The following is a 19,188-nucleotide window of genomic DNA, read 5'->3' as shown; positions in this document are numbered from 1 at the left end:
AAGTTGTTTTCTGATACACAGTAAATCTACATAGGGATCTAGAAATGGACATCCTTATGTGTTAGAGAAAGACAACACGACTCTGACCTTTAATTAAACACCAAAAAGTTGAAAGTGTTATGTCTCAATGAAAGGAGGGCCAGCCTAGAAAAAAAGAGAAAAAATCAGGAACAGGGAAAGGTCCAGAGTTGAAGACCCAGAAAAAAGGATTGCAGTGATAAATTTGAGAAATCTTAACAGCTTTAGTTTTGAAATCTCACTGTCTGAGGTCTCATAACTCGGTGACTTCTTTCTTTTCCCTTTTTTTCAAAATTTTACTATGGTTAAAAGCTGTACCAGATGATAAAACTCGTCATGTTTATTTATGAACTCTATGATCAAAGTCATTCATTCCACAGTTCTAATAGACTCTCTTATGCCCTACCCATCCCCTCACTTTGCCTGGATCCCTTTCCACATATGTACATGAACAAATGCAGTCATGATATTCTTTTGAACTCAGGGTCCGGGTGCTGTCCCTGGTGCTGGTTTTGAACCATGACCTCAGATCTCAGCCTCCTGAGTAGCTAGGATGACAAGCATAAGCCAGCATCACACACACAGCTTTGTTTCCCTTTAGTGTTTCCTGATGTTTTTAACCCTTCTGAGCACATTTTATTTTGTTTATTCCAATTTCAATAAATAATGAAAATCCCAACTATGTGTCAAATATACCTGTAGCACCACTATACATTACAACAAAAAATAAAAAGATAAATTTTTAAAAAGTGGACACAAACACATCATTTTTATTTTGGTAGCACTGGTGTTTGAACTCAGGGCTTTCTGATTTCTTGGCAAATAATATATAACGTGCTTTCTTTGTTTTTAGTAATTTAACGATGGGATCTAGGACTTTTAAGGGTTTTTTTAAAGAATTTATTAATGTTGATTTTTTACAGCATATTTTAAACAAGTTTAACAAACAAGTGTTCAAGGAGGGAATCTCTCTTTACAATCACTGGGACTTAGTATGTAGAACTTAATCAAAATTAGGCTAATGTTTTGTATGTCATAGAAACATATTAATTTAAGAAGTAAGACATTATTTCTATAGAGTCATAGGTTTTTATGTCTATATAGTTTTGATTATATTTCAATTACCATGTCCATAGCGTTGGGTATGCAAATATTGTATCCTTGCTCTTGTACTCTTTGGATTTAATAGCCACATATTAGGGATACCATGCGCCTTTTGTTCCTTAGGTCTTGACTTGTCTCACTCAACATGATTCGCTCTAGGTTCATCCATATCTCTGCGGATGCCATTGTTTTATCTTGTCTGTTGGCTTTGTAGAATTCCATTGTGTATATATACCACATTTTCCATACCCATTCATCTGCAGTAGGGCATCTGCATTGTTTCCATCAGGTGGCTATTGCGAATAGTGTAGAGATGAACATAGCTGTGCAGGTATCCTTGTAATATCTTGGGTCATGATGTTTAGGAGAGATGCCCAGAAGTGGTATGGTGGGATCGTAGGGAAGGTCTATTTTCAGTTCTTTAAGAAACCTCCATACTGCTTTCCAGAGTGGCTGACATAGTCTGCATTCCCACCAGCAGTGTAGTAGGGTTCCTTTTTCTCCACAACCTCACCAGCAAATGTAAAAATATGGAGAGCGTCATGAATTTGCGTGTCATCCTTGCGCAGGGGCCATGCTAATCTTCTATGTGTAGTTCCAATTTTGGTATATGTGCTGCCGAAGCGAGTATGATCTAGGACATTTTAATGCACAGGTCTGCACACATGCTTAAATCTCAGGGATGGGCCTCTAACTGCTGGCTCACAAAGTAAGGTGGATGATTTTTGTTGTTTCCTTGCTTCTTTGAATCTTGGTTTGTACTATTCCTGGGGTTTGAACTCAGGATGTGGACACTTTCCCTGATTTTTTTCCTCAGGGCTATTTTTCTACTTCTTGAGCCATAGCTTGACATTTTGCTCTGTGTGTGTGTGTTGTAATTGAATTTAAAACTCATAGGTGATGATGGAGGGAAGAACTGGGACAGTGGGAAGATAGGAATTACATTATCCAAAATGAAATGCACTCTTTGCCTGACTTATGTAATGGTAGCCCATTTATATAACACCTTCAAAATAACAGTCATCAGGAGAAAAAAATTAAGGCACTAGTTTATAATTTTTAAATTAACTCAAGTTAAAGGGCAGGACAGGATAGCTGGCTACAAAATAACATGTTCTGCCTTCAAAGTCTGTCCAATAGTATTGAGGTAAAATGTACATATTACAAAATTTGCCACTCAATCCTTGCAATATTCTTTGTTGGGACTAACATCTGTAAACATTCATCATTCTTTAGAAACTAACAATTTCAACATTACAAAGATATATTCCTCCTTAAGGAATCCATCCTGACATAGCCAGAATGGTTTTCCGCTGCTAATGGATTGTACTAATTAAACTAGATGCATACAGAATTCAGACAGGTAGAATTTATAGGACTATAGCTGAAGATTCTTGCTTCTGTCAAAACCACATAACAAATGAACTTCCTACCTGCTGGTGTCGGCTGCTGGTTTATACAACCTCCTCAGGGTACTTTTGAGGTCCCTGTTCCTCAGGCTGTAGATGAAAGGGTTCAGGAGAGGAGTGACCACTGTGTACATTGCTGAGAACACAGAGCTGCCCTTGGGAGAATGTGACACAGCTGACTCAACGTAGACAACAAATGCTGTCCCAAAGAATAAGCAGACCACGGACAGGTGAGAACCACGTGTGGAGAAGGCTTTGTACTTCCCGCTTGAAGACAACATTCTCAGTACAGAAGAAATAATCTTGTAGTAAGAGAAAAGGATCCCAAAGACAGGAAGGAAATGGTATATGGTACCAATAATGTATTTAAATAAATTACTTGTGAAAGCATGCTCACAGGAAAGATCCAGCACTTTAGAAGTGTCACAGAAGAAACATGGGATTTCCAATTGCTTGAAATCAGTCATCTGTAACACCATCCACACATGCAGTTGTCCTTCCAAGGTGCTGGCGACAAATGACAGCGGATGCAAGGAGACACAGAGAAGATGGTTCATGATGAGTGGGTAATTCAGGGGGTGACAGATGGCCACAAAGCGGTCATAGGCCATCACACTAAGAAGCAAAACATCCATACAACAAAAAATGAGAAAAATAGACATCTGTGTGAGGCAGCCCACATAGGAGATGGCTCTGCTGTGAGTCTGGATGTCCACCAGCATCTTGGGGACTATGGTGGAGGTGAAGCCAATGTCAGCTAAGGACAGGTTGGAGAGGCAGAAGTACATGGGGGTGTGGAGGAGGGGGTCAGAGGTGACAGCCAGGATGATCAGCAGATTTCCGACCACAGTGATCAGGTACATGGACAGGAAGAGCCCAAAGAGCATGGGTTATATCTCAGGGTCATCTGAGAGTCCCAGGAGGTAAAATTCTGAGATGTGTGTTAGATTACACATCTCTGCATTAGTTGGAGATCTTCGATATAAAGAGAGAGCAATACGTAATGAAGAAGTCAGAATTCAACAATCATTCTGAACTCAAATATGCACAGTTCATAACAACATTCTGTCCGATACTTTTCAGTTATCACAAACCCAATCATCCTAGATTTTTTTCTTTCTCATTGATTCCCTTTCCGGTATTCATTTTAAATACTCAACTGTGTTAGGACATCATAGGCAGTGTTTTCTAATCACAGGAAATACAGCTTATTCTTTATTACAGTCTACTTCACAGGTATGATTTTTTAATCTGTAAAATTCATTTTCATCCAATCTGTAAAGAAGCATGCCTACATGCTTCATATTATGATACGGAAATAGAGAATAGGGCCATCGTGAAAAATTCGAATTCTCCTACTCATGAAAACTCTGTAAAATATACAGAGCTGCATGGTCCAAAGCAAATACACATCAAGAGTCCAGGACTAGATAATCCTCTACCATGTCTGCAATACCTCAGGAGATTTCTTCATCCTTCCTTATTTTCGAAGTTTCATCTTTGTTTCCCTCCATCCCCCTCCCCTTTTCTCTCTATCTTTCTCTGTCTCTGTCTGTCCTTCTCTGTCTCTGTCTTTCTCTGTCTCTGTCTGTCTCTGTCTCTGTCTCTCGGTCTCTCTGTGTCTATCTCTGTGTCTCTGTGTCTCTGTGTGTGTGTCTCTTTCTCTCTCTCTTTCTCTCTCTCTGTCTCTTTCTGTCTCTCTCTCTCTCTCTCTCTCTCTCTCTCTCTCTCTCTCTCTCTCTCTCTCTCTCTCTCTCTCTCTTTCTTTGTGTCCATGTGTGTCCTAGGATTCTGACTCTGGGCTTGGGTACTGACCTTGAGGATTTCTTGCACAAAGGAAAGCTCAAACACTTGAGTAAGGAACTCCACTTTTGGCTTCCTGGTAGCTAATTGGAGATGAGAGCTCACAAGTTTTGCTGCCCACGGTGGCTCTGAACCTCTATCCACAGAACTCAGCCTGTTGAGTAGCTAGGATTCCAGGTATGAGGCACCAGGGCTTGGATTATGGCATAATAAAAAAAAACACAAACTCTTCAGTCTCCTACATATAAGTAAATCAGGATCTCCAATATGACATCTACTTCTTCCTGAAGTAATTTCAGGATTTGAGGAATTTTCTGACAGTGGAGCAAGGGATTCCTGGGATGTAGGCAACGTTGGTTGACATTTAGTTAGTGTGTTTCTTCCTTTTCAATCATCTATCTGATTATTGCACTTCCTATACCGGTTGCTAGCTGTGACCCCGGTGGCTGTTTTGTGATCAGTCAATAATCCCCTAGAGAAGAAATTAGTGTTCTCTTTCTGGAAGTCAGAGAGAAATGAGACAAATGTCCAGATTCTCACTGGGTGACTAACAAAGCCTATCACCACTTTTCAGTATTTAATATTCGGTGACAATAGACAAATAGAAAGTTAGATTCACACTGTTTTTTATCTAACCATCTACCACCACTTCCATATGAATTGAGTGTTCAGTCATATCCTATTAGATAACTAGACAGACTGCAGTAAACAATAAGAGATTTTAAGTAAGAATCCTGTGACATTCTATAGAACAGATTAATAATTTTTACATTCTTCACTACTGCTATTCCTGAGACTCCTCTAACAGGATACCAAATTACTGGCTTGTCTTCATTATATTCAAGCAGTCCTTGCAGCTGTTAGCTCTTCAGTTAGGAAACAAGGCATTTGACTGTATTTCTGACAAGAAGGAAAACTCTAAATCACCAGGAATCTTGCAGAAAGCCTGCTTTTATGAATTGTATGGTACACTCACTCCACACTTGGTTGTGTTGCTTCCCTGTTGTGTCATGTCCATGAAGTACAGATGAAAAGATTGTTCCATGCCTGAAGTGTATGAAAACCTAAGGCTCAATCCTCACAGTGGACCATGAGTAGGGCAACACAGGAGATTTTTCCAGCTGGGGTTAATATTGCATTGGAGATATTTTGGGAGATGTCAGGGGACTGGCTGGTAATAGGCTCTTCTATGATTGTGGATGCACAATTCACAGAGCTCACAATTTGCCAAACTGATGCCAAACAAATCATCTCTAGGCACCCCATAACATGGAGGGGGTGAGGGAGAGCAAATGCCTTAAAGTATAGTTTTGAAGCATGTCCTTTGGTAAATGAAACTGGTCTGTCTATGCAAAGATGACAAGATGAAAAGTATGGGTAATTATAAACTATACAGGAAGGGTATTCTGCATTGCAAATCCTTTGGACAGTTCCTAAACAGTTTTCGTGTTGAATAGGGGACTAGCAGGAAGTAATAAATCACATGGAATCATTGAACCGAGAGTGAGAGAATTTTGTCACCATACTCAATGTGCATGTATAAAAGGAAGTGTGGATATTAATGTGGCAGGTGGGGGAGGGGGAGAGGGAGTATTTTGGAAGGTGTGATTCGGTTTAAGATGCATTGTACATGTACATGAATGTCTTAAATTGAAAGTTCTGTCTACAAACAAGTGAAGAATTAATATCTCCACAACGAGGCTGCACTGCTGGCTCACATCTGTGATCCTAGGTACTCAGGGTGCTGTGAGTGAAAGATCAGGACTTTTTTAATCAAAGATTTTATTAACATTGATTTTAAGATCATATTTCAAATAACATGTTTAACAAACAAATGTTCAAGAAGGGAATCTCTATATACAATCACTGGGACTTAATGTTTAGAATTTAATCAAAATTAGGCAAAGGGTTTGTATGTCATTGAAACATATTAATTTATGAAATAAAACATTATGTCTATAAAGTCATAGTTTTGTATGTCTATATAGTTATGTTTATAATTCCATTACCATGTCCATAGCATTGGGTATGCAAATATTGTGTCCTCATTCTTCTACTCTTTGGATCTAATAGCCACATATTAAGAACACCATGTGCCTTTTATTCTTTTGGTCTTCACTTGTCTCACTCAGCATGATTCTGTCTAGATTCATCCACTTCCCTGTGAATGCCAGTATTTTATACTGTCTCTTGGCTATGTAGAATTCCATTGTGTACATACATACATATATATATGTATATATATATATATATCACATTTTCTGTATCCATTCATCTGCAGTAGGGCATCTGGATTGTTTCCATCACCTGGCTATTGTGAATAGTGCAGAGTAAACATAGCAGAGCAGGTGTCCTTATCATATCTTGGGTTATGATGTTCAGTGTAGATGCCTAGAAGTGGTATGTCAGGATCGTAGGGAAGGTCTATTTTCTGTTATTTAAGAAACTTCCACACTACTTTCGAGAGTGTCTCAATTAGTTTACAATCCCACCAGCAATGTAGTAGGGTTCCTTTTTCTCCACAACTCCACCAGCAACTGTCATTGTCTGAGTTCAAAATCCTGGCCATTCTTGTTGGGAAAAGTGGTATCTTAGGGTTGCTTTTATTTGCATTTCCTTTATGACCATAGATGATGAAACATTTTTTCATACGTTTTTCTGCCATTTTAATCTCTTCTTCTGATAATACTCTCTTTAGTTCCCTTGCCCATTTGGTAAATGGTTTTTTGGGTTTGGGGTGGGGAGTAGTTTCTTGAGTTCTCTGTAGATACTGGATATTAAGCACTTGTCAATTGTATTATTGGTAAATATCTTTTCCCAGTTGGTTGGATATCTCTCTATTTTGTGACTATATTTTATCTGTACAGAAACTTTTATTTTTTTATTTGCACACTTATTTTCCATACATTTTTATTGTCATTAATAGAAGGGTTACATTACATTCAACAGGTGTAAGGTGCATTACTTCAAATTCTTTGATACCCTTTCTCATGTCTTAGTGCCCATTTCTCGCCCATCCTCACCCCCACCCTCATCTTGTTTTGCCCACTTTCCTATACAATTTCAAATAACCAAATACGCATACAGCCAATATATCAGATAACAAAGTGAGATACTGTAACAATATGAGATAAGCAAGGGACAGCAAAAGAAATGAGAGATAACATACTACATTAAGGACAACAATCACTCATTGTATGGCTTTTCTTTCTATGTCCTAGAGGTCCTTTCATTTAGTGTCATACTGTATGGTCTTATGTATCTACGTTTTGCTCTATTGCAAATCTCTGCTAGAAGAGTCCAAGGTTTCTACTGATTCTGGCAAATGAGGGAAAACAATGAGCCTATGCTCCTTTGAGTGTGGCTTACTTCACTTAATATGATTTTTCTAAGATTTTTCCATTTCCTAACAAATGGGGCGATGTAATTCCTTCTGACAGCAGCATAGAATTCCATTATGTACAAATACCACATCTTGTTGATCCACTCATCAACTGAAGGACATTTGGGTTGGTTCCATATCTTTGCTATGGTAAATAGTGATGCAATGAACATTGTTGTGCTAGTGGATTTAGTATGTCCTAGTTTCTGGATGACTGGGTAAATGGAGAGCAGTGGAATTGCTGTGTCATAGGGGAGCTCTATGTGTAGTCTTTTGAGGAACTGCCATACTGCTTTCCATAGTGGTCGAACAACTTTGCACTCCCACCAACAGTGTAGTAGTGATCCCTCCTGTCCACATCCCCTCCAGCATCTGTTGTTATTAGTTGTCATGATCCTGGCCATTCTAACTGGAGTGAGGTGGGATCTTAGAGTTGTTTTGACTTGCATTTCTTTTATGACCAGAGATGTTGAGCATTTCTTCATGTGTCTCTAGGCCAGTTTTGTTTCTTCTTCAGAGAACACTCTCTTTAAGTCTTTGGCCCATCTTTTGATGGGATGGTTGTTTCTTTAGAGATTAGTTTTGCAATGATTCAATTTTTTGAGCTGTTGATATATTTTAGATATGAGGCCTTTGTCTGTTGTATGGTTAGCAAAGATCTTCTCCCATTCTGTAGGGTTACTAATTAATTTAATAGCTATGTCTTTTGCCATACAGAAGGTATGCCGTTTAATGCAGTCCCACTTACTAGCCTTTCTCTGATTTCTTGTGTTTTTTGGTCCTTATTAAGAAAGTTTGGACCTGTTCCAAGGAGGCCTAGTGTGTCTCCTATTCCTTCTTGTAAAGTTTTCAGTGTGTCAGCTCTTACCTCGAGGTCTTTGAGCCATTTGGAGTTAATTCTAGTGCAGGGTGACAAATAAAGATCCAATTTTAGATTTCTGCAGGTGCTTAACCAGTTCTGCCAGCACCACGTATTGAAGAGGTTGTCTTTCTTCCATTTTTTGGCTCCCTTGTCCAAGATTAGGTAGCCATAGGTCTGTCGTTTAATATCTAGGTCCTCTGTTCTATTCCATTAGTCTTCAGGCCTGTTCTTGTGGCAGTACCAAGCTGTTTTGATAATTATAGCTCTGTAATGGAGTCTAAAGTTTGGTATTGAAATTCCTCCTGTGCTGTTCCTTCTGCTATGAAGTGTTTTTGCTATACAGGGTCTTTTATTATTCCATACGAAATTTGGACTGCCTCTTCAATTTCTTTAAATAATGACATTGGGATATTGATGGGTATTGCGTTGAATTTGTAGATAGCCATTGGCAAGATTGTCATTTTCACGATGTTGATTCGTCCAATTCAAGAGCATGGGAGATTTTTCCATTTCCTCACTTCTGCTTTAATTTCCTCTTTCAGGGTTTTAAAGTTTTCATCAGAAAGGTCCTTTGCATTCTTAGTTAAGATAATTCCTAGGTACTTTATTTTTATTAAGGCTATTGCAAAAGGAGTTGCTGTCCTGATTGTTGTCTCATTCCCCTCAGTGTTGGCATAGGGAAGGCAGTTGATTTTTTAGGGTTAATTTTATACCCTGCTACCCTTCCAAAGTTTTGAATCAGCTCAAGAGACTTTGGAGTGGAGTTTATAGGATTCTGTAAATGCAGAATCAAAAAGCAAGATCCATCGTTCTGCTGTCTTCATGAGACACATCTTGCTCAAAAACACAATCACCTTTTGAAAATGAGAGTTTGAAACAAAATATATCAGTCCCTATAAACAGTCTGGAGTTGCCATCTTCATGTAAGATAAAATAGACTTCAAACTAAAATTAGTGAGAAAAGACAAAGAAGGTTACTACATACTAATATGTGGATCTCTCATCCAGGAGGACATAACTAACCTAAATATCTACACAACTAATACCGAAGCTCCAAACTTCCTCAAGAAAACTTTACATTCTTTGAAATCATTCATAGATCAAAACACAGTGATTGTTGGTGACTTTAATACACCACTCTCACCTATGGTCAGATCATCAAGGCAAAAACTCAACAGAGAAACCCTAGAATTGAAGAAATGTATAGACCAATGAGATCTAACAGGTATCTGCAGATTTTTTCAACCCGTAACAACATAATATATGTTTTTTTAAGCAGCACATGGAACATTTTCCAAAATAGACCACATTTTAGGGCATAAAACAAACCTGGACAGATTCAGAAACACTGAAATTATTCCCTGCAATCTCTCAGATGACAAGGGCATCAAATTGGAACTGAATACCAGTCTCCACCAACGAAAACCCTGTAATTCATGGAGATTGAACAATACACTGTTGAATCAACAATGGGTCATCGAAGATATCAGAATAGAAATCCAAACATTTTATGAAATTCAACAAAAATGAGCACACAAAATACCAGCTCCTTTGGGACACAGCAAAGGCAGTATTCAGAGGAAAGTTTAAACCTCTGAGTCCCTACAATAACAAATTGGAAAAATTGCAAACACACAATTTAACGTGTCACCTTAAGTGCCTGGAAGAAGAGCAACAAACCAACCGAGATCCCACTAGAAGGAAGCAAATTATTAAAATCAAAGCAGAATTAAATGAATTGGAGTCCAAAAAACTATAGAAAGTAGCAACAAAACAAGGAGTTGCTTCTTTAAAAAATTAACAAAATTGACAGGCCCTTAGCAAATTTTACCAAATAAAGATAGGAACATACCGAAATAAACAAAAAGACAGATGAGAATGGCAGTATCACGACAGAAATTACCAAGATCCAGAATATCATGAGGGAATACTTCTCAAACTATCATGCCAACAAATTTGAGAATCTAGAAGAAATGGATGAATTCCTAGCCAATGTTAACATACACACACTGAACCAAGAAGACCTAAACCAACTAAATAGGCCTATTTCAAGCACTGAAATAAAAATGGCAATAAGAGTACTTCCACCTAAGAAAACCCCAGGGCCAGATGGATTCACAGCTGAATTCAAAAAAGTTTTCAAAACAGAGCTCACACCAATACTCCTCAAGCTCTTCAACGAAATTGAAAATGAAGGCGCTTTGCCAAACTCATTCTTTGAAGCTTGTATAACCCTCATCCCCAAACCAGACAGACATCCATCAAAGAAGGAGAACTATAGACCCATTTCCTTGATGAATATTGATGCAAAACTTCTTAACAAAATATTGGCCAACTGTCTACAACAACTCACCAAAAAATTATACACTATAATCAAACAGGATTCATCACAGGGAGGCAAAGCTGATTCAACATATGCAAATCAATTAATATAATTCAACACATCACCAGGAGCAAGGACAAAAATCACACGAATTTCTCAAAAGAAGCGGAAAAGGCATTTGACAAGATCCAACACCCTTTTATGCTAAAAGCTCTGGAGAACCTAGGAATCCATGGAACATTCCTCAGTATAATAAAGGCAGTCTATGACAAACCCACAGCTAGTATTATACTTAATGGCGAAAAGCTAAAGCCATTCCCTCCAAAATCAGGAATGAGACAAGGATGCCCACTCTCTCCACTCCTCTTTAACATAGTATTAGAATTCCTAGCCAGTGCAATAAGGCAAGAAGCAAGCATAAAGGGGATCCAAATAAGGAATGGAAAGTGAAACTCTCCCTCCTTGCAGATGACATGATTCTGTATTTAAAGAACCCTATAGACTCCACGCCCAAGCTCCTTGAGCTGATTCAAAACTTTTGAAAGGTAGCACAGTAGAAAATTAACCCTCAATAATAACTGCCTTCCTCTATGGCAACAGTGAGAGGAACGAGGCAACAATCAGGAAAGCAACTCCTTTTGCAATAGCCCAAAGAAAATGAAGTACCTAGGAATTAACTAAGAATATAAAGGACCTTTTTGATGAAAACTTTAAAGCCCTGAAAAAGGAAATTAAAGCAAAACGGAGGAAATGGAAAAACCTCCCATGCACATGGATTGGAAGAATCAACATCGTGAAAATGACAATATTTTTAGGTAGTCCCATTTATCCTGTCTCCCTCCAATCTGTTGAGACCCTGCGATTCTGTTCAGGGATCTTTTCCCTTTGCCTGTGAGTTCCAGTGTCTCTACTACTTTATCATGTAGCAGTTTCAGTTTCCACTCTGACATTGAGATCTCTAATCCACTTTGAGTTAATGCTTGTGCATGGTGAAAGGGTAGGTTGAATTTTTAGTTTTCTGCATGTGAGTGCCCAGTTTTCCCAACACCAATAATTGAATAGACTGTGTTTGTTCCACTGTATATCTTCGGCTCCTTTGTCAAATACAAGTTGACTATAGGTATGTGGTTCTATTTCTGGGGCTTCTATTCTGTTCCACTGATCTTCTGGTCTGTTTTTGTGCCAATATCAAGCGGTTTTTGGTATTATGGAGCTATAGTAGAGTTTAAGTCTGGTTGTAATACCACCTAGAATAGTTTGGGCTATTCTAGGTCTTTTCTTGTTCCATATGAATCCTTGGATTATATCTTCTTTTTCAGTAAAGAATGTCTTTGTCATTTTGATGGGGATTGCATTGAATTTTATATCAATTTTGGCAGTATAGCCATTTTCATTATGTTGGTTCTCCCTATCCATGATCATGGGATGTCTTTCCCTTTCCTAGTGTCCTCTTTAATTTCTTTTGTTATGCTTTTATAGTTGCAAGATCAGACTTGTAAGCCAGCATGGGCAGGAAAGTCTGTGAGACTAGGATCTCCAATAAACAACTCAGCAATGGCTGGAAATGGCACTGTGGCTCAAGGTGTAGAACACTGGACTTGAGTCAAAAAGCTCATGGGCAGTGACTAATCCCTGAGTTCAACCACAAGGACCAGCACAAAAAAAGGTTAAAAACAGAATGTAACTTATATTTAACTCTTATCAATAACTCGTGTGAAATGTAAAATTTTACTTAGAATTGTCAGTTAAATGCACGTGGTAGTATGCTATAGCAGATTCCAGAAGTGACATCAGGACACACCCATATCTCTCAACCCTACACATCCCTTGATTGTCCTACTTTCATTTTCACATATAGTGGATAGTATTGAATATGATTACTGAATATCATGAGTGTTTTCTAACTTACTATTGCATCTTCACCCTTCTACACACTTCCACTTGATTTGATCCCAATCCCCAACAATTCAATACAAGCTACTTCATATTTTTTAGGTTACCTAATAATTTCATAGCTCAAAGAATCACACCATTGCAATCTTCCCCTATATAGTCCATTGTTTGTCAATACATTTGTTCGTAGTCACCTGTGATGCAGCAGGTCTTTATAGGTATATTTGTAAAATAGTATTCTATTCCACATTGCTCATTTCAATCAACTTCTAGGTACTCATGTTAGACATTCAACTATATCAGAATAGAAGGGGCTGAGCATGTGGCTTAGGGGTAGAATGCTTGCCTAGCAAGTAGGAAGCACTAGGTTGACCGACTCTGTACCACATACACAGAAGACTCTGCAAGAGATTCCGTGCCTGCAAGTGGTAGAGTGATAGCTTTGAGAACAGAGAGGCTCAGGATAGAGCCCAGGCCCTGAGTTCAATCCCCAGGACTATCAAAAATAAACAAAGAATCATGAAAGAAAAAGAAAGAGAGACAGAAAGACATAGAGAAAGAAAGAAAGAAAGACAGAGAGAAAGAAAGAAAGAAAATGAACATTATGTGGAATGTTTTTGGATCAAAGAACAATAGAGGCTCCTCTTCCAAGATCACTGGAGAAAAATCCACAGAAGGCATCCTGGTTGGTGAAACTCAATCTCATCCAATCTATAAAGAAACACCCATGTATACTTTCTTTATTAATAAAGAAATAGTGACATTTTCTGAAGATATGATCCTTGTAAACGTTCTGGAAAACATAGACAATTGGTTTCTCACCCTTAATTAATACAGATAATTCAGCACTAGAAAATATTATGCTGAGCCGTCTATCTCTAAGCAGATTTCATTTCTTCATCTTGGTTCTTCTTCCTGGTTTTCTAATTCCCATCCTGGTCCATTCCATTTCTTCCTTTCTTCCTTCTTTCCTTCCTCCCTTCCTTTCCTATTTCTTTTTTCTTTCTTCCTTCCTTTCCTCTTTCTTTCTTTCTTTCTTTCTTTCTTTCTTTCTTTCTTTCTTTCTTTCTTTCTTTCTTTCTTTCTTTCTGTGTGTATGATAGCTGAAGGACTTGTATTCAGCTTCTGGGAAATTCACTGAGATTTTTCTTCTCTTTCTACCCCTTGAGTCACACCTCTACTTTTGGCTCTTTGATGGTTAATTGGAGATAAGTTTCTCATGGCCTTTGTTGCCTCTGTTGGCTTCGAACTGGGATCCTAAGATCTCAGTGCCTTGAATAGCTAGGAACACAGGTGTGAACCATAGGTACACAAAATAAACTATACTTTTAGAAAACAATCACTCATTATATGGCTTTTTTTCCTATAACCTGGAGTTCCTTTCATTTAGTTTCATAATATCTGGCCTTATGTATCTAGGTTTTGCTCAATTGTAAATCTCTGCCAGGAGATCCCAAGGTTTCTACTGATTATTTCGCATCTCTTTTGCTATCCCTTGGTTATCTCATATTGTTACAGTATTTTACCTTATTATCTAATATATTGTATATATGCTTAGTTAGTTATTTGACATCAGATAGGGAACAGGGCAAAAAAGATGAGGGGTGGAAGTGGGGGGAGTGAAATGGGGACCCAGACATGAAAAAGGGTATAAATGTTTGTGAAGTAATGTACCTTCTATCTGGCGAATATAATGTAACCCTTCTTTTATTTACAATAAAAATAGATGAAAAATAAACAAAACTTTTTTCCAGTTTACTCAACCTAAATGCCTCAAGTGGGAGAGCACTGTTCTTGAGAATAAGAGGCCCAGGGACAGTGCATAGGCCCCAAGTTTAAGCTCCACAGCTGAACAAAAAACACAGCTTTCTCTCTTCAGAATGGATTATGCAGGGCTGAGAGCATGCTTAGGTGTTACAGTGCTTGCCTAGCATGCACAAAGCTATGGGTTTGATTCTTTGATACCACATTGAGAGAAAAAGGAAGAAGTGGCTATGTCTCAAGTCGTAGAGCACTAGCCTTGAGAAAGCCCAAGGACAGTGCCCCAGCGTTCAGTTCAGGCTCCAGGATTGATAAAGAAGAAAAGACAAGAAAAGAAAAGGAAAAAAAATCTCACAGAATGTATTCTGTATAGGTGGACATGGAGGATTTCCAGCTGCAGGATCATATGGTGTTGGAGATTTAATGAGATGCCAGAGGACAGGCTGATGACAGGTGCTCCTACCATCATGGATCCTGATTTGCAGAACTCACAATTTGAAAAATTAATCCAAATCTTACAAATCCAAATCAAGTCACTAACATCGATGAGAGGTAAAAAAATGTCCCAAACTATAGATTTTATATTTGTCCTCTGGAAAGCAAAGCTTCCAAGTTCTATGCCTAGATGACAGCATCAAAAATATGGCTAATTGGGGCCAGGAATTTGCCCTGGTGATGGACTGTATGCCTCGCATACATGAAAATCTGGATTTGATTCCTCAGTAGAAAAAAAAGTTGGAAGTGGTGCTGTGGCTCAAGTGGCCTTGAGCTCTAGCCTTGACAAAACCCAAGGACAGTGTCCAGACCATGTGTTTAAGACCCAGGACTGGCAAAGTGGCAAATTATAGCATATAGAGGAATGAATTCCAAGGTGTAAGACTTTTGAGTAGTCCCCAGACAATTTAACAACAGAAATATTCTGAATATCACTGTCTTGAGTGGGGTTCCATTAGGAGGTACGAGAATGAATGGAAACAAGGAGCCATAGGAGAATGTAGTCATGATAATCCATGTTCTTGTGTGTAAAAAATGAAATTTGGATTGCAATGTGCACATTGGTGAAACGGTAGGTGGAAAAGAAGAATGATGGAAGAGATGAATCTGATGAGGATACTTTGTACATGTGTATGGACTTGCTAATCTGAAATGTGTTTCTACAAGGAAGTTAAGAGAAAAAGTAGCTGAGTCAAATTATTAAATGATATAGTCTTTAACTATCTATCATCAGTGACTTCTTTGAAATACAAACTATTGTAAAACTGTTTCAGTCAAGTATGTGTGGAGAGGTAAGCACACAAATAATATCAGCACACATTCTTCTCCAGATAATTAAAGAAAATACAATATGCATTATTGATCTTACATCATATTATTTGTCTCAAACATATTTTCTAAATCAATAAACCTTCTGTAACATAAGATAGCGTATGTACTCACTTTCCTACCCAGTCAGAAATAATAATCATTTAATGGTTTCTATGAAGAAAAACAGGTTTAGCTCTGTGCCTGTGGTTCACACAGAATAGCCAAGAGACTCAGGATCAGAGACCTGAGAATTTCAGTTTCAAAGCCATCTAGGGCTGGAAAGTCCATCAGAATTTGAGCTCCAATTAAAGATACACACACATACACACACACACACACACACACACACACACACACACACACACACACACACACAAACCCAGAAGTGCAGTTATGCATGAAGTAGTAGAAGAATAGACCTGACCAAAAAAGCTCAGGGACAGTGTCCAGACCCTGAGTTCCAGCACCAGCACTGCTTCAAACAAACTACCAAAAAAATAAGGAAACCTCAAAAACAACACAAACCTTACTTTTGATAGTCAGGAAGTAGAGGCTTGCCGCAGACCGACTCAGCGGGAGTGCGGGGAGACCAAGTCTGGATTCACAGGTCAGGAATGGATTCGGCGATGACAGACAGACACAAACGCAAGGGAGGTTTGAAGTCTGCTGCGAAGTTTTACTTGTTGAGTGTGAGATTATATACAGTCAAAGTAGGAGTAGTTTCTTTCAGTTGGCATAAGGTCAAAAGATTACAATCACGTTTAAGAATGGTTACAGGGTACATTTTTCTGAGTAGAAAAGAAACTTCTCCCTTCATTCTAAGAAGCCATGGTTAATAAGTCAGACATTATGGTTAGGCGTCATCCGCCTTGGCATTAATCACTATTAGCTTTGTTTACCATCTGTTTCCTAGTTCTTCCTATGATTCTGTTTCTAAGTTAGTAATTATTACCCTGTGCCAGGAATTGTAAAACCTTAAACCTAAGAGTCCATTGTTGCTGTTCAGTTAGAGCACACCACGGTGCTCTAGCCCTTCTAATCCTTTCCCATGTGATTCATTAGGTACTTGTAACATTTACACAAGTAATGCAGACGCATTAAAGGCATATTCAGGTAAACTAACATTTATTACTAATTCAAAGATCATGTTTTCCGTTTTAGTTTCTAATTCTGTCTTATTATTAATAGAATGCATTGAGGTCATCAAGGCTGCTGTGGGTGTGTCTTGCGCCAGAGTAGCCAGGCATGCACTTTTAGTTCCTGGAGCATCTAGTCGCTCAATCAATTGTTTAGGCCAGTAGCTGGCACAGAATACTACTGCCATACCATCAACTATCAGAAATGAAAAGAGTGATAAAAGAATCCCAGCACCCAGCATTATGAGCATTCCACGCATATGTCCCGGTCTCTGCCAGGGACCTCCAGGAGGCCTGATCACCGTTGGTGCGAACCTCAGGACTGGCAGCCATTCAAGCTCTTTCTGCTCCATGCTGCACAGACTCCACTGGAGTGGGTGTGGCAGTTCCCCGTTTTTTATTTTTTAAGTGATATGCGTAGAAGTCACGTTCAATGGTGTGCAGGGAAGTTAAAATAATTCTGAAGATAATAGGAAATATTAATAAAATGATGATTAGGACAGTAATACCTACACCAAGAAAAATAAAATATTGAATCCAATCCGAGGGATTCAAGCCTTTTAATGTAGAAGATAAAGTTGTGGAGAGAGTAGAAATGTCCCAGGACTCCAAGTGCTATTGACTCATGGCTGTAATTTGCTGCTGTAAGGTAACCATATCATAGGTAAGATTTGTATTTTTCCAGACACTTAATAAATGAGACGCCCATACGGAGCTATGCCTTTTAAAGTAAAACAAATAGGTAAAGTATTAGACCTCCCCTCATAATTGACATAAGAGGAGGTATTATGGCCAAAATGAAAAGTTGGAGATTCCTCCAAGATGTCAGAAACATTAGTCATAACCTTAATATATTCTGAGTTTCCCCAGTCTACTGGATGTAAAGGCGGAGGCTTTGGAATATAAGCCCAGTAACTTTGTGCTGAGGTCACCGGGGAGTTCACAGCAAGGAGAGATAATAATGCTAAAAGGAGAGTTAATGCAGTCTTTGGCTGATGGGTTGTTTTTAGTAATGTTTCCGCTTCATGTAGAAGATGATGAAGATCTTTTGGAGGGCGAGGTGTGCTCTGCTGCGGTTGGAGTGGGAGACGGGCCATCCATGCGTTCGGTGGAAGAGTTGCTTCCGCTTTTGTTTTTGTCTTCGGGACATTTTTAGTCACTGCGGGCTGGATGAGTCTGTCTGGAATCCAGATGGGAGTCTTGGCATCCTGAGGAAAAACACAAGTATAACCTCGCCCAGAGGTGATTAGAATATCTGGGCCTTTCCATTGTCCAGAGAATAGATCTTTCCAAATGACCTGAGGGTGTTTTGGGTCCTTTTCTTGCATCCAATGACTATGTGCAGTAGAAAGACCATCATCATTAAGATTTAAGAAATTCAGTACAAATAAAACATGACTTAGAATATGATGAGGAGAATAATATGAATTAGTATTTTTTATTTTAGATATTTGTGCCTTTAGTGTTTGATGAGTACGTTCAACTATAGTTTGTCCTCACCCTACCTTTGATTATTAGTTGTGCACATAGATAATCAAATCCAGAAATTACATAATTTTGTATATGGGGCAGATGTATTTACTCTAAAATTCCATTTTGCCACAAACATCCTGTAGGGGTGTAAGCAGTGCTTATTATAATTAAGTCCCATGGTTGGCTATAGTCTATTTGTTTAACAAAGGAAGTACTCAATCTTTGCTCTGTAATAGCCAATGCCTTTTTGTTGGGAGTCAGAGTATAATTAAATTGTACCTTGATTTGCATCAGACCATGGCTTTATTGTCTTATTGTTTTATGGCCTTATTCTGTTTAAATTACTTGAGATTTACCATATGAATGTAACAGCTGGAAGTTCCCTGGTTTCAAGAAGGGATATAAGTTGGAGTTGACAATAAACGGGGCAGTCTTTACCTGGGCTGCAGACATCCCGGACCCGGTGTGTCTGTCTCTCTTCTATTTTTTCTTAGTTCTTGCCCCCTATTTCAGGAACCCCAATCTGCGAACCCTGGTTTGTTGCTGGCTGGCCCCGGCAACTGGCACTTGAACAGGGACTTTGCTTTGTCCGGGCAGGCTCAAAGTTGCGGCTATTAGATTAATGAGTCCTACAAAAGGCCATGTTACTCCAGTTAAAGTAACAAGGTGGTCAACTCAGAAATAGTCTAAGTATGATCTCACCTGGAACCTGGTAAGAG

At 38.7% G+C, this 19,188-nt stretch overlaps 1 non-coding gene across 1 annotated transcript; it reads right to left on the bottom strand.

The window, feature by feature from the left end:
- Positions 1-1,646: 1,646 nt before the first annotated feature.
- Positions 1,647-1,753, bottom strand: LOC150068319 (U6 spliceosomal RNA). Its single transcript, XR_016538406.1, has one exon. It is a non-coding gene; the product is annotated as a U6 spliceosomal RNA (small nuclear RNA).
- Positions 1,754-19,188: the final 17,435 nt, after the last annotated feature.

The sequence above is a fragment of the Megascapheus bottae genome, chromosome 1 (assembly GCF_031878675.1).
Source record: "Megascapheus bottae isolate mThoBot1 chromosome 1, mThoBot2.hap1, whole genome shotgun sequence".
In the NCBI taxonomy this organism is placed as follows: domain Eukaryota; kingdom Metazoa; phylum Chordata; class Mammalia; order Rodentia; family Geomyidae; genus Megascapheus; species Megascapheus bottae.
Note: the sequence above shows the minus strand (reverse complement) of the source record. Positions and strands in the feature narration are given on the sequence as shown.